At 39.9% G+C, this 22,558-nt stretch overlaps 1 protein-coding gene across 10 annotated transcripts in view; it reads right to left on the bottom strand.

The window, feature by feature from the left end:
• Positions 1-22,558, bottom strand: part of ZMYM2 (zinc finger MYM-type containing 2) — a 131,712-nt gene that overhangs the window by 105,159 nt on the left and 3,995 nt on the right. For 2 of the 10 annotated variants that reach the window (XM_025364189.1, XM_025364190.1), the window contains exon 3: positions 13,026-13,072. The exons of the other annotated variants lie outside the window; for them this stretch is intronic. The gene's annotated coding sequence lies outside the window, so the exon portion shown is untranslated. The remainder of the gene's footprint in view (positions 1-13,025; positions 13,073-22,558) is intronic. 10 annotated transcript variants of the gene reach the window in all.

Raw genomic sequence — 22,558 nt, forward strand, 5'->3', positions numbered from 1 at the left:
CGAGGTGGGCGGATCACGAGGTCTGGAGATCGAGACCATCCTGGCTAACATGGTGAAACTCCGTCTCTACTAGAAATACAAAAAAAAAAAAAAATTAGCTGGGCGTGGTGGTGGGTGTCTGTAGTCCCAGCTACTTGGGAGGCTGAGGCAGAAGAATGGCGTGAACCCGGGAGGCAGAGCTTGCAGTGAGCCGAGATCTCACCACTGCACTCCAACCTGGGAAACAGCAAGACTCTGTCTCAAAAAAAAAAAAAAAAAAAAAAATTAGTTGGGCATGGTGGTGCACATCTGTAGTCCCAGCTACTTCGGAGGCTGATCGCTTGAGCCAGGGAAGCAGAGGTTGCTGTTAAGCAGAGATGATGCCACTACGCTCCAGCCTACACAAGAGAGTGAAACCCTGTCTCAACAACAACAACAAAAAACACAATGAAGCTGAACTTGTAGTTAACATTCACTTGTCATAAGGGAAGTACCTGATCAACATAATGATTTTCACAGAAATAACAGCTCAGCCCAAATCTACAGATATTATAAAATGTGCAGGCTTTTAATATATAAGTTATTTGGTTCCTTTGTTTTGGCATACTTAGAAGAAAACCACTTCCGGGACAGAAAAGCTAGAACTGATTTCACAGTTCCCTCTGGTGGCTGCTATGTGTCAATTCAGTCTCCTTAGAAGAAAGTTTCTTTACCACAGTTAGATCCCTGCAGCAATCTACTTCTGAAAACAGAATAACCATTCAACTATGACAGCTATTTTAAAATCAGACTGTAAATAATATTAGTCACTTCTATACATCACAGAAACAATGTTTCAACCAGAAAACATCTACTTAGTCCTTTAAAGAAAGGCAATCCAATTAGAAGTTGATCACTTCTCCGTTATCAAGGTAAAATCTACTCCATGTAGCCACCACTCTTCTACCTCCAGTCAATTCTAACTAGCTATTTAATACTAAACAAATAACTTATCTGAATTTCCGTTTTACCCCAGTAAATGGTATAAGAACGGTTCACATGGCTTTTCTTCTAATTCAAAGATACAACTGGATGTGAAAACCACTTAGCACACTCCTAAATACTTACCTAACTCCTAAACAATTACCAGACAACTGATGCTTGTACCTCGGAATTTCAGTAAGTTTCCAATTAATTTTTAAGCTGCCTTGTGATACTCCACATTATAAATCATAAATGCTTTCAGTTCTATTTGGTCTTTATTTTGATTCAGTGAGAATTAATTAACAGAATTGATGTTGTCATGAGAAAACAATGAAAACGTGATAGTTAAAATATAAATGTTCATATATTTGTATCAAGAAAACATTAGTACTTGCTGAAAAAGGCTGATGAACCTTCAAAAAACAAAATCACAAAGAAAGCTCTTCAAAGTGCTTCAACAAAAATATTCATCATCATCTCCCTTACAAGCCTACCTAAATGCTTTCTAAATGTCGTTAAAGAATTACAAAGAAAGCTCAGCTGAACTCTTTTTTACAGCAGAGAGTATTATAAGTCAGTATATATTCATGGCACTTACAATAGTTCTGAGTTAATATGACAGATTTAAAACATTAAGAATAAAAATTCCTGGCCAGGCACAGCGGCTCACGCCTGTAATCCCAGCACTTTAGGAGGCCATGGCGGGCAGATCTCTTGAGCCCGCAGTTGGAGACCAGCCTGGGCAACAGGGAGAAACCCCAACTCTACAAAAAATAGGAAAATTAGATGGGCATAGTGATGCACGCCTGTGGTCCCAGCTACGGGACTGAGGCGGGAGGATCACTGGAGCCCAGGAGGTCGAGGCTGCAGTGAGCCAAGATTGCACCACTGCACACTAGCCTGGGCAAGACAGCGAGACTCTATCTCAAAAAAGGGAAAAAAAAAAAAAAGAATAAAAATTCCTAATAAAATAGGAAGAAGGAATTATAGGAAAAATTATTAAAAGCATTATCAGCAAAGTCAAGAATAAGACAAGAACATTGGCCGGGCGCGGTGGCTCAAGCCTGTAATCCCAGCACTTTGGGAGGCCGAAACGGGTGGATCACGAGGTCAGGAAATCGAGACCATCCTGGTTAACATGGTGAAACCCCGTCTCTACTAAAAAATACAAAAAACTAGCCGGGCGAGGTGGCGGGCGCCTGTAGTCCCGGCTACTTGGGAGGCCGAGGCAGGAGAATGGCGTGAACCCGGGAGGCGGAGCTTGCAGTGAGCTGAGATCCGGCCACTGCACTCCAGCCTGGGTGACAGAGCGAGACTCCGTCTCAAAAAAAAAAAAAAAAAAGACAAGAACATTCTTCTACTATTACCATATAGCACTGTTCTAGAAGTAACAGCCAATGCAATTACATAAAAAAGAAATGAAGAAATATACAAATGTGAGGCCGGGCACAGTGGCTCATGCCTGTAATCCCAGCACTTCAGGAGGTCGAGGTAGGCAGATCATCTGAGGTCAGGAGTTTGAGACCAGCCTAGCCAACATGGCCAAACCCTATCTCTACTAAAAATACAAAAATTAGCCGGGCATGGTGGCGCACGCCTGTAATCCCAGCTACTCGGGAGGCTGAGGCAGGAGAACTGCTTGAACCTGGGAGGCAAAGGTTGCAGTGAGCCGAGACTGTGCCACTGCACCCCATCCTGGGTGACGGAATGAGACTCCGTCTCAAAAAAAAAAAAAAAAAAAAAGTGAAAGTGGGGAAAATATTATATACAAATTATAAAATTCTTTACCCCAAAGACCCAAAAGATTTACCTGAAAAACTATTATAGACGGTGAGTTTATACAGTAAAATAACTGTATCTACATAACAAATTAATATGTAGAAATCAGTCAACTGAATGGTCATAAAATTTTGCTCCCATCCAAAGGTCAACTAAACCTACAATAAGGGTGTTTTTAGAAAAAAGGACAAACCTACAAGGAAGGGGAGACAACAGAGAATTCAAGTGCACTAAAATTTTGGAAGAGGGAAGGCAGATAAGCATGGATTAGTTGTAACTGACTTAGCAGGCCTGAAAAAGGTAACAGTGAACCCACAGGAAGCAAAGTTTTGAAATGAACAAATTACAAATGAAACTGCAGTTAACATTCACTTGTCAAGGTGGGAAGTATCTTCATCAACATAACAATCTTCAGAGGAATGAGGCAACAGTTCAAAATAGAATACTCAACAGGTTCAGGAACCACTGAAAGTAATGGCAAAAACTGCAATTACTTTTGCACCAACCTAATAGCAGCATCTCTTCCCCAAAGGGGATGATGTACTTAGGGCAGCTAATGTTTGGGAGACTGAGGAAAACAGATCACTTTAGGTCAGGAGTTGGAGACCAGCCTGGCCAATATGGTGAAACCCATCTCTACTAAAAATACAAGAATTAGCCAGGCATGGTGGCGTGTGCCTGTAATCTTAGCTACTCAGGAGGCTGAGGCATAAGAATCACCTGAACCTGGGAGGCAGAGGTGGCAGTGAGCTGAGATCAGGACACTGCACTCCAGTCTGGGTGACAGAGCGAGACTCTGTCTCCAAAAAAAAAAAAAAAAAAAAAAAGACAGCTAATAGACAACTCAGTGAAAACTATTGAAAAGCAATTAGAAACCTACATTTCCTTTCCCATCCAAATAAATCCACAAGTTTAACCTGTGGAGAAAGTACAAGATCAACTTTGGACAGGAAGATATCAGGCACGGTTCAGGGGTGAGCCCCTTATTTCAGCTGAACCTGAGATAGAAAATAAACTGATACATACTCAACTCAGTACTGGTGCTGAGACCTAACCTCCACCTAAAACCGCAAGTCACACATCTCCCTATTCAGGAAATTGGAAGGCTCTTTCTGGAAACATGATTTCATAAAAAGATACCCAAGAATGGAGATTTCCCAACAAACATCCCCCCAGATCATCCCTTAATGAAGTGTGATATCAACAGTGTACTGTGACCCCCAACATCTCAGAGTGTCCACACAGCTTTTAGACATGCATTCTTAACCATGAACAGACAACCAAGGACTACCTGACAGATGAGTAAAGATATGAAAGATATCTTCATGATGAAAACAAACGGGATGAAAAACTCAAGTTGGCAGAAATGGTAACTATCTAAGGAGAAAAAACATCTTAAGAAAATAATATATTCAGAGAGATAAGAAAAGATATCCACAAAATATGAACAGAATGCTAGGAAAAAAATTCGTACCTACAGGAGGAAAAAGGTTAAAAATATGACTGCAGAAACTTAAAATCCAATAGAGGAAAATACCATTTCCCATCTACTGAAACCAGGGCTCCTTGGAGAAATGGTATATTGCAGGTCAGAGGCAGGAAATGTGTAAGATTAGCCCAAACACTTGCTTATAGTAGATAGCAAGAAAGCTACTGAAGACTAACGGAAGAGTTAAAAGGACTCCAGAGCCAACATGAATAGGCTCCAACTGGCCAAAGACAGGAAAATTTAAACATGAATAAAAATCACTGCAATTAATTAAAACACATCAAATATGTGGTTTTTGGGAGGTTTTTTTCTGTTTTTTAGAGGCAGGGTCTCACTGGCAACCCAGGCTAGAGTGCAATGGCATGATCACAGCTCACTGCAACCTTAACTTCTGGACTCAAGTGATTCTCCCACCTCAGCCTCCTGAGAAGCTAGAGCTCCAGGCATGTGCCGCCATGCCTAGCTAATTGTTTTATTTCTTGTAGAGATGAGGTCTCCCTATGTTGCTCAGGCTAGTGTTGAACTCCTAGCCCTAACTGATCTTCCCGCCGCAGCCTCTCAAAGCACTGGGATTACAGGCATGAGCCACCATGCCCGGCCTCAGATACGCTTAAATCCATGAGTTCATCACGGTACTCACACCAACAAAAACGGACCAACTATGATGATGATAAATATACATATCCAAGAAGCTCAACAAACTCCAAAAGCAGGATAAACTCAAAGATATCCATGTCAAGACACATTGTGGACCTCAAAAAGAGCAGAAATTCTGAAAGCAGCAAGAGAGAAGAGACTCATCTTGTTCAAGGGATCCTCATTAGATCATTTAGATTACCAGCATATTTTTCATCAGAAACCATTAGAAGCCAGAAGTCAGTGGGACGACATTTAAAGTGCTAACAGAAAGAGGGGGGAAAAAATCTGTCAGCCAAGAATTCTATATGCAGCAAAAAATCCCTCCAAAAATACGGAGAACCTAAGATATTTCCAAATAAGCAAAAGCAGAAAGAAGTTCATTTCCTGCAGACCTGCCCGACATGAAATGCTGAGGGAGTTCTTCCAGCAAAAATGATAAAACACTGAACAGTAACTCAACATGGTAAGAAGAAATAAAGAATATGAGTGAAGGTAACTAATGAGATAACAGAAAAGTCAGTGGTAATGTACTTTAGGTTTATAATTAATTTTTTCATATGATGTAAAAGATAAAGGCATAAAACAGTAATTTTAGGCTGGGCACGGTGGCTCACGCCTATAATCCCAGCACTTTGGGACGCCAAGGCAGGCAGATCAACTGAGGTCGGGAGGTTGAGAACAGCCTGACCAACATGGAGAAACCCCATCTCTACTAAAAATACAAAATTAGCCAGGCATGGTGGTGCATGCCTGTAATCCCAGCTACTCCAGAGGCTGAGGCAGGAGAATCACTTGAACCCAGGAGGCGGAGTTTGCGGTGACCCAAGATTGCACCATTGCATTCCAGCCTGGGCAACAAGAGCGAAACTTCGTCTCAAAAACAAAAAATCCCAAAAAACAGTAATTTTAAATTTATATTAATAAGCACACAATATATACAGATGTGATCTATGACAACAATAACACAAAGGAAGAACAGCAGAGTGTTTGCATACTTCTGAAACCAAATTATTTGCAATACGTTATTATAAATTTAAGATGGCTATTTTAATCCCCAAGGTAACCATTTAAAAAATACTTATAGGCTGGGCACAGTGGCTTACACCTGTAATCCCAGAACTTTGGGAGGCCAAGGCGGGAGGATCACAAGGTCAGGAGTTTGAGACCATCCTGCCTAACACGGTGAAACCCTGTCTCTACTAAAAATACAAAAAACTTAGCCAGGCGTGGTGGTGCACGCCTGTAGTCCCAGCTACTCGGGAGGCTGAGGCAGGAGAATGGCGGGAACCCGGGAGGCAGAGCTTGCAGTGAGCCAAGATGGCACCACTGCACTCCAGCCTGGGCGACAGAGCGAGACTCCGTCTCAAAAAAAAAAAAAAAAAAATTTTTAAATACATAGAAAAGAAGGAAATCAAATGGTACACTAGAGAAAAATTTAATATAAAAAGCAATAATAAAAGAAACAGAAACGGTTGGCTGGGCGCAGTGGCTCACGCCTGTAATCCCAGCACTTTGGGAGGCCAAGGAGAATGGATCACGAGGTCAGGAATCGAGACCATCCCGGCGAACACAGTGAAACCCCGTCTCTACTAAAACTACAAAAAACTTAGCCAGGCGTGGTGGCGGCGCCTGTGGTCCCGGCTACTCGGGAGGCTGAGGCAGGAGAATTGCGTGAACTAGGGAGGTGGAGGTTGCAGTGAGCCGAGATTGCACCACTGCACTCCACCTGGGCAACAAAGCAAGACACTGCCTCAAAAGAAATGGAAAGGAAAAAACGTAAGACATGCACAAAACAGCAAAATGGCAGAGGTAAATCCTTATGAAGACTTACCTTAGATATAAATGTTTTAAATTATAATAAAAGATACACTGGCAGACTGAATTTTTAAAAACACTATCCATCTATATGCTGTCTACAAAAGATTCACTTTAGGGCCAGGCAACATGGTTTACGCCTGTAATCCCAACACTTTGGGAGCCCAAAGCAGGAGGATCACCTAAGCCTAGGAGTTTGAGACCAACCTGGGCAACAAAGCGACATCCCATCTCAATTTAAAGAAAAAGATTCACTTCAGATACAAAGATATAGAATAGCCGAGTACTATTTTCTGCTAGGATAGAAAACCTAATATATGCAAATATTAACCAAATGAGAACTGGAGTGGCTATACTAATCAGAAATTAAATTTAAATCAAAAAAGGTTATAAGAGACAAAGGACATTATATATTGATGAAAGGTTCATTCTAGCAAGAAGATACAGCAGTTCTAAACATAGATACCTAACAACTAAGCCCCAAAATATATTAAAGCAAAAATTACCAGAATTAAAATGAGAGAGAGAGAGAGACACAAAACTCTATGATAATAGCTGGAGACTTCATTATACCCTTTCAAAAATGGATAGAACCACCAAAGAGAAGATCAGTAAGGAAACAGAAGGGGCTTAAACAACACCATCAACTACCATCAACTACTTAGACCTAAAAGACACAGACATACAACAGACCTCTAAAGGGAAGAAAATTCTGACACACGCTGTAACATAGAACCATGAGGACATCACGCTACCTGAAAACAGCCAGTCACAAAAAGACAAATACTGCAGGATTCCACCTATATGAAGTATCTAAAGTAGTCAAATTTCATAAACAGAAAGTAAAATGGTGGTTACCAGGGGTTGGAGGAAGAGATAATTGGGGAACTGTTGTTTAGTAGGTAGAGTTTTGGTTTTACAAAATAAAAAAGGTCTAGAGATCTCCTGTGTGACAATGTGAATATATCTAACAATATTGAGCTGAACACTTAAAAGTGGTGAAAATAGTAATTTTATGGGTTTTTTTACAATTTAAAATAAAAAATAAAGTACCATTTCACACGCAATAGGACTGCTATTTTTCTTTTTTGAGGTGAGTCTCGCTCTGTCGCCAGGCTAAGAGTGCAGTGGCACAACCCTGGCTCACGGCAACCTCCACCTCCCGGGTTCAAGCGATTCTCCTGCCTCAGCCTGCCAAGTACCTGGACTACAGGCACGCGCCACCACGTCTGTTGATTTTTGTATTTTTAGTAGAGACAGGGTTTCACCACGTTGGGCAGAATGGTCTCGATCTCTTGACCTCGTGATCCGCCCACCTCGGCCTCCCAAAGTGCTGGGATTACAGGCGTGAGCCACCGCGCCCAGCACAGGATTGTCATTTTTCTAAAAAAGGAGGTCAGGCGTGGTGGCTCACACCTGTAATCCCAATGCTTTGGAAGGCCAAGGTGAAAGAATCAATTGTGGCCAGGAGTTCAAGACCAGCCTGGGCAATATAGCAAGACTCTGGCTGTACATATATACCTACATACATAAATTTTAAAAATGGAGGAAAAAGTTTTTTAAAAAGAGAAGAGAAGGGAAGTGCTGATAAAGACCTTCAGAAATTGGAACGCTTGTGTACTGCTGGTAAACACGTAAATGGTACCACACCGTGGAAAACAGTTTAATGGTTCCCCAAAGTTACATGTGGATATTAATCTATGGCCTATCAATTTCACTGAGATACAAACCCAAAATAACTGAAAGCAATGACTCAAATAGATACTTGTACAACAATGATCACGGATGCATTTTCACAACGGTCAAAGGGTAAAAACAACCTAAGTGTCCAACAAAAATTGAATGGATAAATAAAATGTTGATAAACATATACAGGGGAATATTATACAGCTTTAACAATGAATAAAATTCTGATACATACTACAACATAGATGAACTCTGAAAACATGCTAAGTGAAGCAGGCCAGACACAAAAGGACAAATATTGTGATTCCATTCATGAGGTAGTTCGATACAAAACGTAGAACAGAAGTTACCAGGGGCTTGAGGGAGGGGAGACAAGGAATGCTAATGAATATGGTTTCTATTTGGGATGATGAAAATATTCTGGATAATGCTGATTTTTACAAGAAATTGTGAAGGTACTTAATGTCACAAAATTGTGGACCCATGAAAATGGTTAAAAAAAAAAAAAGGTCAATTTTATGTTACTATATTTTACTGTTTTTTTTTTTTTAGAAAAGACAAGACACCATATGGGGGAAAAAACACCAAAAACAATGATATCCTATGAAAAGAAAATTTTTGTCATCTTGTAATAAAATGAAGGCAAAGAGCTCCTACAATCAATGAGATAAACCAACAATCAAATAGAATAAAGGACAAAAAATAAACACAGTTCACACACACAAAAAATCACTCTTAAATATGTATCTACAAAAATACTACTTAAATTCTGAAAGGCCACCACTTTTCTCTTATATTAACAAAGGCCCACCAAGTCTTAACAATATCCCATGTAGCAAGACTCCCATTCTGTTAACTGGTACAGTGTCTATAGAGGGCAACTAAAAAAATATTTCTTTGACCAAGCAATTCCACGTTTAGGCATCCATTCAACAGATACATTATCTCATATTTTAAAGAACAGACCAGGCACAGTGGCTCACGCCTGTAATCCCAGCACTTTGGGAGGCCGAGGAGGGTGGATCATGAGGTCAGGAGTTAGAGACCAGCCTGGCCAACGTGGTGAAACCCCATCTCTACTAAAAACACAAAAATTAGCCGGGTGTGGTGGTGGGCACCTGTAATCCCAGCTACTCGGGAGGCTGAGGCAGGAGAATTGCTTGAACCCAGAAGGAAGAGATTGCAGAGAGCCGAGATCGCACCACTGCACTCCAGCCTAGGCAACAGAGTAAGACTCCATCTCAAATAAATAAATAAATAAATAAATAAATAAATAAATAAACATAGAAGGATATTCATGGTAAAATCAAAACATTTAAACAATCCAAATATCTCTTAACACAAATGGATAAAATGATGACAAAGACATACAACAAAATACTATGCAGCACTTCGAAACAATGAAGCCACTCTAAATGAATTTACATGCTAATAAGGATCAACCACACATATAAATTAACTATAAACAGCAAGGTACAGAACAATGCATAAATGCACCACACACAGCATCTCTGGATAAATGTCCAAGAAAATGACAAGAGTGGTTTGCCTCTAGGGAAGAAAATTGTGTAGATGAATCAGAAGGAAGAAAAGTGAGTTTTCCTTCTCACTGTTTATCCTCTTCTACCTTTTAAAGTCGGTATCATATGCAAATATACTAGAATTTGATTAGGGTTTCACTGAATTTAAGAGATTAATCCAGAGACAAATTAAACTTTTTTACGTTACAGAAGTCTCCCATTCAGACACTGGCACATCTTTCCATGTAAAGTTTTCTTATACGCCCTATGGTAAGGGTGTCCAACCTTTTGGCTTCCCTGGGCCACACTGAAAGAACCTGTCTTGGGCCACACATAAAATACGCTAACATTAATGATAACTGATGAGCAAACAACAACAAAAATTGCTAAAAAAAAACCTCAATGTTTTAAGAAGGTATACAAATTTGTGTTGAGCCACATTCAAAGACCTCTAGGCAGCTTGGGACCTGTGGGCCGCAGGCTGGATAAGCTCGCCCTGTGGTATTGTGTTGGGTTTTTTTTCTGTTTGTTTGTTTTTTGAGATGAAGTCTTGCTCGGTCACCCATCCTGGAGTGCAGTGGCGTGATCTTGGATCACTGCAACCTCTGCCTCCTGAGTTCAGGCAATTCTTCTGCCTCACCCTCTTGAGCAGCTGGGACTACAAGCATGTGCCACCACACCCAGCTAATTTTTGTCTTTTTAGCAGAAATGGGGTTTCACCATGTTGGCCAGGCTGGTCTTGAACTCTTGACCTCAGGAGATTCACCTGCCTCGGCCTCCCAAAGTGCTGGGATTACAGGCAGGAGCCACCACGCCTGGCCCCCCTACGGTATTGTTTTACAGTTTCCTTCATTAAAGTCTTGCATACTTCTTGTTATAGTTATTCCTATTTCTTGCAATAATAAAATGGATTTCTCCATTACATGAAAAAATTTACACAGCAAAAAAAGATTCCATAAATATATACACTTATAGCTGGACGCAGTGGCTAACGCCTGTAATCTTTATTAGATACCTAAAACAAAGCTAGTCTGGCTTTAGAAGATGATAGGAACCATTTAATTCAAGTACTCAGCTACTAAAAATCCATTCAAGGGTTATGACACAGTCTAAACAAAAATTCCTTTGATCTAATAAACAAATGAATACATCAATTATTTCATTCAGAGATCTCTAGCGTGTAGAATTTCTAGAGGTAAGAAAAAATTTCTTCTCTCCCATAGGACCAAAATTTAACTGCAAGGTACTTTCAAGTAATTTTAACTTTCTTTGGGAATCTCATCCATTCCCATGATTTAAAATAATACCGTAATACCCCTAAACTCCTTACTTTATCTCAATCAAGATGTTTCAAAACTCCAAACTGCCTACTCTCTACATCTAGGTTTTTTTTTTTTTTTAACTTGCTCTATCCCCTTTTATCTGTACCTCTTCCAGTTTTTGTCATTTCACCATGTTTTGTGTCTAGCGACTCAATAATAGAAACCTGGAGGTCATTCTTAATTCTTTCTCCTTTCTTCCCCTACAGACTGCCATCATCAAGTGTTTATCCTACTCCAAAATAAATCTCAAAATTGTCCACTTTTACCCATCTCTACTACTATCCTTCTTGCCCGAGAAGTCCATCATTTTTCTGCTGGGATACTGACATTACCTACGATATTCCCCAGAATATCTAAAGATCTTCTTAAAAATGAATCAGCCGGGCATGGTGACTCATGCCTGTAATCTCAACACCTTGTGAGGCTGAGGCGGGCAGATCACCTGAGAGCAGGAGTTCAAGACCAGCCTGACCAACATGGAGAAACCCCGCCTCTACTAAAAATACAAAATTAACCTGGTGTGGTGGCGCATGCCTGTAATCCCAGTTACCTGGGAGGCTGAGACAGGAGAATTGCTTGAACCCCGGAGGCAGAGGTTGTAGTAAGCCAAGATCACACCACTGCACTCCAGCCTGGGCAACAAGAGCGAAACTCCATCTCAAAAAAAATAAATATATAAATATAAACTAAAAATGAAATCAGACTGCAACATTCACTTCTTACATGGCTTTTCAGTATACTTAGCAGAAAGCTTACAATTCCTCCCCTTACCTGTATGTAATATTTCTGTCTGATTTGATCCCTACCTACAATCTATGTTCACTTTCAGCCCTACCTTTCCCCACCTTGCTCATTAAGCTTCAGCTAAACTAAACTAAGCCTTCCTTCAGGCTGTGGAAGAGTTCAAGCTCCTCATCTCAGGATCTTCCTCTGCCTGAAAGACTCCTTTTCACGCTTCCATCTATTCTCTGCTTAAATGTCACTCTCTCAAAGAAAGATTCTCCTGTGTCAACCACTCCACTAATCCATCGCTGGTCTCAATTAGGTGTCTCCTGCTGCACTCTCAGATCATACTCATTTCCTCAGCTGTATTTATCCAATTTGCAGTTATGTTTGTGATCTGTAATCTGTAACCCCCAGAAGACTGCATGGTCCATGAAGGCAAAGACCTACGCTCTTATTGCCTCTTACTGTATCCTTGAACTTAATAAAAGCCTGGCCAATAAATATTTACTGAATGAATATTTCTCTTTAACAAATAACCTTTCTGGGATTTGAAGATGCCTGTTTTGCGGGGTGTGGGGGACGGGTATTTCACTCCTCCCTGACCCACAGTGAATTCTGGCGCTCTCTCTTCTTGTGTGCATAGGACAATCACTTCACCCCCAAGCCCATTTCCCTGTTATAAAATGGAAAATTAGAATAACTACCTCAAAAGATGAAACAAGCTAAAACATAATTATCTCTATCCTTTGTCATTGGTCCTAATTTTTTTTACTTCTGTATTCATCTACGTAAGTACAATTAGTAGTACCATGACCTGATTTTAGTTCCTAATGAAAGGTTATCATACCCTATCCCTGTGATCCCCTTTACCAGAGAAGTTAAATAAACCCATACTTCCTCCTCCAAACATAGTTTAAAAACTACAACTGCACAAATAAACTTCAACTACACACGTTAATTTGGAAACAAATCATCAAACATTCATTTATTCTTATGACCACTTGTTGGTATTCCAAATCTATGATCTAGTGTAACGACTGTTTTCGATAACAAATTTCCCGTAACGTTTAAACAGATGGAGTAGAGGGCTTTTAAAAAAAACATTACCTTCTTTACGTGACTTCAAATGTTCCATGATTAAGACCTCATCTAACCTAAAGAAACAACAATACTTGCATCAATAAGCAAATGACACCACAGATCCAATAAGGTAGACTTCAGGTACTAAGAATCTATTTCTCTAATACAGACTATTACAAAGTAAAAATCTCTTGCCTCTGTTTCATAAGACTCAAAACTCTTTTTTAACCAGCATTTTTTTCTTGATATGTTCAAATGTTTCACTGATTGCTTTAAAAAAGAAAAAACAAAGTGAAAGGCATACAGAGCATGGAGCATAAGAATTTCCTTATTAGACAAATCTCAGAAAGTAAAAAATCTTATCACTTACAATAGCTTTTATTTTTTAAATTATCTAGTAAATAAAGTGAGCCTGAAGCAAAGAAGGCAACCCTCAACAAATCTTAATTAAAGAAGGCAGTCCTCAATAGTCTATTTTGCTGATCTCTTTTATTCAATCCCTTCCTTCATACCTTGAGTTATACTTTTGCCTCTAAATTTCATCATACATCTCACACAATAACTACCAATTATGAAAAACATGCTTGACAGCACTCTCATCACAAGTTCCTTGAAAAGACCTTATACTATATTATGATCCCATTTTGCAGTTGAGTAAATTACTCTGCACAATCAAGTAAATCTCCTATGGCATACAGCTGTAGGTGGCACACACAAAGTTTGTACCTAAAAAGTTCACATACCTTTCATTATACCACATTATCTTCCCATCTGCTAGAACTAAGACTAGTGAACTGGGTCTAATAAACTGACCACTAGAATTCAAACAATCAGCTAAAGACTTCTGCAACCTAAGGACAGGGAAAGGAAAACAAGGATGTCAGACTTTGATGAATATGCCCATTGTTGATAGGAACAGTATATATGCAAATTATTAGTGTGATGACCAGATGGAAAATCATAAGAATACATTTTAAAGTTTAAACACTGGTCTCAAGGAGAATGGAATTAGGTGGGAATTCTCATTTTCTATGTCACATATATTTTTTACTGCCTAAAGATTTTAAAGGAATGTTTTATTTTTATAACCAAAATATTAAGAAATGTCCTTTTTGATATGCGTATATTCATTCACTTGTTTACTACCTATTACACTGTTTTACATTTTGTTTATATTTACTCACTTATATGACTCTCTCAACTGAACAGCGAGAACTTACATGAAAAACACACGTAACACACTTCCTACTTAATTTTTTATTTTTAAGGGTTAAGTCCAGGCTTAATTTTTATTTTATTTCACATGCCAACAGAAATTTCTCAAGTTTTTGCGAAATAAGCGATGTCATCAGACTGAGCTTTAGGAAAAATTAATCTAGCTACACTGGAGTCAAGAATAGGAAGAAACTGCCTTGTAAATAATTCCGTTTTCTAACAGACTAAGGTGAAAGTTAAAAGCAAAATAAGAGAGAGCTAAAGATGACAGTAAAGAACACTTAAAGGTCTCAACATTAGAAAGTCTAGTGAGGGGAGGCCGGGCGCGCTGGCTCACGCCTGTAATCCCAGCACTTTGGGAGGCCGAGGTGGGCAGATCACCTGAGGTCAGGAGTTCGAGACCAGCCTAGCTAACATGGTTAAACCCCGTTTCTACTGAAAACACAAAAAAAATTAGCCAGGCGTGGTGGTGTGCACCTGTAATCCCAGCTACTCGAGAGGCTGAGGCAGGAGAATCGCTTGAACCTGGGAAGCGGAAGTTGCAGTGGACCGAGATCACACCATTGTGCTCCAGCTTGAGCAAGAAGAGTAAAACTGAAAAAAAAAAGAAAGTCTAGCGAGGGGAAGTGAAGGAGGTGGTCATAACTATGAGACCACACTAAGCCTCGGAGGTAAAAATTTTAAATGTTACAGAATTAAGACCAAAAGAAACAGTTAAAAGATTTGGCAATTAGGTAGCCAGTGACCTCAAAAGAGCAGATTTGTTATATTGTTTAGAGTGCAGATCAGACAGTGGATTTCTTTCTAAAAGTATAAGGAAAAGAAGAAATCATTAGAAAAAGATGCAGAGATTCTGGAGGATAAACCATTTTTATCTCGATGGAGGATAAAGCACTGCAGACCAATGAAAAAGCCAGAAGAGGGAAGTTGGTGAAGAAAAAGACAGAAACTCTTCTAGTCATTACCAGATGAGCACACAGTAAGTTTACCATACCAGGTGGTGGCAGCAAATTCATTATGTTTGGTCCATACAAACAGACAGTTTAAGAATTGTAGCTGCTATTAACTGAGTACCTACTATGCCAGCTGCATACCCTGTATTATTTTTAGTCCTCACCTCAACAATCTCAGGAAACCAGGCATTACCATACTCATTTGTTAACTGACTGAACTACAGCTCAGAGGTTACATGACTTGCCTGATAGTACAAACTGGTAAATACTGGAGCAAAATTGCTTTTAATAGTTATATTAAAGCATAATATACATGTAGTAAAATTTACTTAAGTGAAGGGTTTGACAAATGTATTAAATGTATATACTTATGCAACAATCACCACAATCCAGTTTTATAGAACACTCTATTACCCCAAAACTCCCTTCATGAGCAGGGCAGATTTAAGCCTGAATCTGTATGACTCCAACTCATGTCATGCTACAATGAGAAAAATGGCTTTTTTTGGCAGAAAATCTGCAAAATTAAGTCGCTATCCTTCCAATCTTCTGTTAGTACTCACTAGTTCCCTTTCCATGTGAGGCCCTTATATATCTCTAGAACCACACTCACATATCATGATCTCACCAAATACACAAGTTTATTATAATTTGGAAACGTACCCCCTAAAAGCAAAGTATAATCAGACTTTTATATAGGATGCTATTAGATACTGCGATCCTTTTTTTAAAAAAAATGCAAAAGGAGTTAGGAAAAGGAAGACAAATGAACAGGTAAGTCCAGAAGAAAGACTGAATGAAAACAGAAGAGTAAGGTCCTTAAAAAAAGGACAATGTGATATACAAATAAAGAGAACATGAAATAACAGAAGTCAGGAGTCTGTGTCATGGAAGAGAGACTAACTGGAACAGAAGCTTCTCTTCTATAAGCAACGTAAAACCGTACAGAGACACAGGATGGAATGACTTCCCCGGCAGGAGTTAACACTTATTTGGCTAAGAAACAGGACTATACAATATTAAGACAAACAGGTCAGGCGCGGTGGCTCAAGCCTGTAATCCCAGCACTTTGGGAGGCCGAGACGGGCGGATCACTGGGTCAGGAGATCGAGACTATCCTGGCTAACACAGTGAAACCCCGTCTCTACTAAAAAATACAAAAAACTAGCCGGGCAAGGTGGTGGGCGCCTACAGCCCCAGCTACTCGGGAGGTTGAGGCAGGAGAATGGTGTGAACCCGGGAGGCGGAGCTTGCAGTGAGCTGAGATCTGGCCACTGCACTCCAGCCTGGGGGACAGAGCGAGATTCCATCTCAAAAAAAAAAAAAAGACAGACAAAAATCAAAATAAAGTGAGACAATATTCATAGTAAAGTTATAAAGCTAAAACTTGTTAAATTTTATAATAATGATTTTCCTATAATTAATTAAAACAAGTGCAAATTTTTCATTATGTAAAAAAACAAGCAGGCTGAGCACGGTGGCTCACTCCTGTAATCCCAGCACTTTGGGAGGCCAAGGCAGGCAGATCACTTGAGGTTGGGAGTTCAAGACCAGCCTGACCAAAATGGAGAAACCCCGTCTCTACTAAAAATACAAAATTAGCCCACCGTGGTGGCGCATGCCTGTAATCCCAGCTACTCAGGAGGGTGAGGCAGGACAATCACTTGAACCCGGGAGGTGGAGGCTGCGGTGAGCCCTGATTGTGCCACTGCACTCCAGCCTAGGCAACAAGAGCAAAACTCTGTATCCAAAAAAAAAAAAAAAAAAAAGAATTATAGACATAAAAGAATTCAGGCCTGGGCAGTGGTTCACACCTGTAATCCCAGCACTTTGGGAGGCTGAGGCGGGTAGATCACCTGACGTCGGGAGTTCAAGACCAGCCTCACCAACATGGAGAAACCCCATCTCTACTAAAAATACAAAATTAGCCAGGCGGGCGGCTCATGCCGGCAATCCCAGCTACTCGGGAGGCTGAGGCACGAGAACCACTTGAACCTGGGAGGCGGAGGTTGCGTTGAGCCAAGATTGCACCATTGCACTCCAAAGCCTGGGCAACAAGAGAGAAACTCCGTCTCAAAAATAAAAAAAAAAAAACAAGAAGCAAATATAGAATTATATAAGAATTCAGGCCTGGTGCGGTGGCTCACACCTGTAATCCCAGCACTTTGGCAGGCCCAGGTAGGTGGATTACTTGAGTTCAGGAGTTCAAAACCAGCTGGCCAACATGGTGAAACCCTGTATCTACTAAAAATACAAAAATTAGCCAGGCGTGGTGGTGCACTCTTGTAATCCCAGCTACACAGGAGGCTGAGGCAGGAGAATTGCTTGAAGTTGAACCCAGGAGGCGGAGGTTGCAGTGAGCTGAGATCATGCTACTGCACTCTGGTCTAGGCCACAGAGCAAGACTCTATTTCAAAAAAAAAAAAAAAAAAAAAAGAATTCAGATACCATATTAGAGCCAGAAATAATTAAAATGATTAAAATAAGATATGACAAGCCTGGAACGAAAAAAAATACAAATCTAAACAGGAGGATAAATTAAAATTTTCATTTAACTTATATTTTCACTTCCACCCAAACCTTTCCTTAGTTCTATAGAACTAGAAACAAAATTCACTAAGTCTAGATGAAATGCTCTTCCAAGCAGAGCCAAAGAAACTGCCAGCCCATAATTAACAGAACACATCTTTTATGACTATTTAATATATAACAGGTGTTGTAATATCCAATTTGTTGAATCAGTCCCCTGATTATTACCCTGAACATTCTGTCTAGTCCAACTTGATATTCCAAGAAACACTACTCTTCCTACGCAAAAGACATACCTCTTTGGAAGGAATGATTATAAAACTATTTCAGTATTAGAAGAAAAAGTCGTTTTTTAATGTTAAGTAACAAAACCCAAAAATTTAGTTGTCAATTCTAAGTCCAGAGACGGTACCTAGGTGACTATGGCAGAGAGTAATATACACATGCATTGCTATAAAGTAAAAAGAATTTGTCTCACTGTATTATAGTCACATTTTACAAATATTATCCCGTCTGCAACTTCTAACTGTGCATCCCAATGTTACTTAAAATAGCTATGTATTTTTCTTATCCAATCTAAATGCATGGTTAGAGAGAAATAAGTTTAATGCAAAACACTAGAGAAAAAAAAAATCTGGAACCCTCTGGAAAAGAGAGAAAAACCTAACCCTTGGCAGCCTACTGACATTAAAGAGAAGGGTCTAAATTAAGAATAAACAAAAACAAGATGATAACTTATATTAATAAAACATAAGTGTGCAAAAGTTTAAAAAACCCAACCTACTGGCTAGGCATGGTGGCTTACACCTATAATCCTAACACTTTGGGAGGCCAAGGTAGGAAGATCGCTTGAGTCCAGGAGTCCAGGAGACAACAAAGCGGGTCCCTGTCTCTACAAAAAACCGACCTATTAAACATACATTACCTATTTCTGTGAATAATCAGTTTACTCTTTTTTTTTTTTTTTGACAGTCTCTCACTCTATCACCCAGGCTGGAATGCAGTGGTGCAATCTTGGCTCACTGCAAACTCCACCTCCCAGTTTCAAGTGATTCTCCTTCCTCAGCCTCCTGAGTAGCTGGCATTACAGATGCCCACCACCATGCCTGGCTAATCTTTGTATTTTTAGTAGAGAGAGGGTTTCACCACGTTGGCCAGGCTGGTCTCGAACTCCTGACCTCAGGTGATCCACCCACCTCAGTCTCCCAAAGCTGGGATTACAGGCGTGAGCCACCGAGCTCGGCCAACCAGTTTACTCTTACGTCATTTCTTGAAATAGCAAACACGAATACTTACAGAACGCTAATCAAATCAGTAAAAATAAAACTCAACAGCTATACCCTTCTTTCAAATTAAAGAGCATTAATTTTTCCTAAAATTTATTACTTCTAATTTTCAATGGACTGTTACAAAGTTAAAAATAAAACAGTACTAAGAACAAATCCCAAAGTCATACTAATCAAGTGATTCTGCTAACCTCTCTGCACATCATTTTTTAAACGCTTTAATAAAAAGTTTAAAAATGTTTACGAAAATTCATTCTGCAGCTCCACAGAAGTGCTTCAAGTACTGTGTAAAGCTCAATTCAAAAAAAATTAATATATCTTAAAATATGCACGAAAACAACAGATATGCTGGGCGCGGTGGCTCAAGCCTGTAATCCCAGCACTTTGGGAGGCCGAGGCGGGCGGATCACGAGGTCAGGAGATCGAGACCATCCTGGCTAACATGGTGAAACCCCGTCTCTACTAAAAATACAAAAAACTAGCCGGGCATGGTGGCGGGCGCCCGTAGTCCCAGCTACTCGGAGGCTGAGGCAGGAGAATGGCCTGAACCTGGGAGGCGGAGCTTGCAGTGAGCCGAGATCGCGCCACTGCACTCCAGCCTGGGTGACACAGCGCGAGACTCCGTCTCAAAAAAAAAAAAAAAAAAAAAAAAAAGAAAACAACAGATATGTTCAAATGTGTTATAATCCAACACATTTTAAAATGATGAACTCATCTTGTTGCCAAGCATTTGGTGATGACCATAAAGATCCTTTTCATATGTCTATTTTAGTAAAAGACATCTAAGACCACAAAGTGACTTCATTTAAAAAACCAGGTTGCAAATATAAAAATGGGCAACTCCAACTACATAAAAAATTCTTGCTGATATACAACCAAAATAAAATATGAAAATAAGCTGCAACTGTTACTCAGATTGCTGCACTCAAATTCATGGATTTATCCAACAGCAATTTTTCTCATTGACAGCTTTGTAAGTCTTATATATTGGAGACCTGCATTAGAACTTTTTGATCTGGGGCCGGACGCGGTGGCTCAAGCCTGGAATCCCAGCACTTTGGGAGACGGGCGGATCACAAGGTCAGGAGATCGAGACCATTCTTGCTGACACGGTGAAACCCCGTCTCTACTAAAAAATACAAAAAACTAGCTGGGCGAGGTGGCGGGCGCCTGTAGTCCCAGGCTACTCGGGAGGCTGAGGCAGGAGAATGGCGTGAACCCGGGAGGCAGAGCTTGCAGTGAGCTGAGATCCGGCCACTGCACTCCAGCCTGGGCAGCAGAGCAAGACTCCGTCTCAAAAAAGAAAAAAAAAAAAAGAACTTTTTGATCTGAATACTTCAAAAGTCCTGTTCACTTCTGCGCTTTGACAGGTATATAAGAAAATTAACCAACTGAAGTGTTTTTAAAGGAGGAAAATGCAGGAAGTCAAAGCAATTTATTTCTTCCCTAAATTGAAATGCCCTACATAAAATACTATTTGCGAATCCAATGAGAGAAAACACTTGAGTTTGGGCTCTCCTTGCATTCGCTAAAAAAAAAAAATCACATGCAGGCCGGCACGGTGGCTCATGCCTGTAATCCCAACACTTTGGAAGGTTGAGGCGGGCGGATCACCGGAGCTCAGGAGTTCGAGACCAGTCTGGCCAACACGGCGAAACCTTGCCTCTACTGAAAATCCCCATCTCTACTAAAAATACAAAACTAGCCAGGTGTAGTGGCAAGTGCCTATAGTCCCAGCTACTTGGGAAGCTGAGGCAGGAGAATGCTTGAACCCGGGAGGCGGAGGTTGCAGCGAGCAGACATCTCGCCACTGCACTCCAGCCTGGATGACAGAGAGATATTCCATCTCAAAAAAAAGAGGCTGGGTGAGGTGGCTTACGCCTGTAATCCCAGCACTGTGGGAGGCTGAGGCAGGCGAATCACTTGATGCCAGGAGTTCGAGATCAGCCTGACCAACATGATGAAATCCTGTTTCTACTAAAAATACAAAATTGGCCAGGCACGGTGGCGCGCACCTGTAATCCCAGCTACTTGGAAGGCTGAGGCACGAGAATCACTTGAACCCAGAGGCAGAGGTTGCAGTGAGCCAAGTTCGCGTCACTGCACTCCAGCCTGGGCAATAAGAGTGAAACTCCATCTCAAAAAAAAACAAAAAACAAAAATCACATGCAACTTGAATAGCCCAGTCTTCTTATAATAAACGACATTTATTATGATGTATATATTAACAATGTTGTCAAATGGGATGGAGACATATTAATGCTAAAGAGACAGAAAATATAACATTTCTAATTATACCACGCCTTTTAACACCAGAGTTTCAGCATTTCATACCTATTCTTCCCATCACATTAATACCAGAGCATCTGACTGACGGTAAAGATTCACTTTGTCTCAAATGTATTAAGTTTGTACACCTCCGTACCTCAAACAAGGGCAAAATACAATAAAACTGAAAAATAAAAACTGTTGTTCAAAGGCAATATAACCTCTCTATCCACACAGAAGTTAAAAATGTTCATACGTCAGCGTATATGTCATACCTGAGTGATTCAGGGTTGTCTCACCACATGAAATACAAAAGCCCAGCCCATGGAAAAGCAGGGACCACTTTATATCTTTCTCCCAACAGTTTAAAAGGATAGGTGAGAGGGAATAGATATTATCAAGGATGCACTAAAGAAAGATGCCATAAATATTCAAAGTAGTTTTAACTGTCAAAATACCTTGTAAATAGATCTAAAAGCACTCACATATGTTCCTACTGTATAATAAAAGTATTTATTTAGTCAAGGCCAATTAAAAATCATCAGGTTATCTTCATCTTACTGTCTAGCACATAACAGCATCACTAGTTGCTGTTTTTAAGAAATGTTCAATTCTAAGCTAAATTGTTAAGCAAAACAAGAACCACATTCTGGTTATCTAAAAGCAGCACTGCTTCCCATTAGTATACATATATTGGCATTACAGAAAAGTACTGATTTTACATTTTTTATGTTCCTCGTCTCCAAATATCTACTAAACATAACCAATTATCAAGCTTCCCCTATCAACATAAGAACAAAGAAAAAAAATCCTAGAAAGGTAAATCTTTTGTGAAAATATGCAGCGATAAGCATCTTCCATCCATTTGAAAGATCTAACCTTGATTCACTATATTTGAATGATCTGACGCCTGAGATGAACTTCAAACTCTATATAGAGAAGTTATAGTCATTCAAGTTAGCAGTACTTAGAAAACAATTACAGACTGTAAATTGTACAGACACATGGAAAAAGAGACTATGTTAATTCTGATCCAAACAGCCCGTTAGTTTTGAAACAAGGCAGTATAAAAATCTAATTGATAACTGTGGTTATCAACATCACTGGGTTTTCATGATAATTAAATTACTTAATACATTAAAAATTAGTGCGGGCACGTATTGATAATTTTAGAATGTGAATGATGGGTACATGGAGAGTCAGTACACTATTCTTACACGTAAAATTTAAAGTTTCCATATAAAAAAAAAAAAACTTAGAATCGGGCTAGCATACAATAAGGGCTCAATACATGCCATTCGTATTACCC

The sequence above is a fragment of the Theropithecus gelada genome, chromosome 17 (assembly GCF_003255815.1).
Source record: "Theropithecus gelada isolate Dixy chromosome 17, Tgel_1.0, whole genome shotgun sequence".
NCBI classification, from domain to species: Eukaryota; Metazoa; Chordata; class Mammalia; order Primates; family Cercopithecidae; genus Theropithecus; species Theropithecus gelada.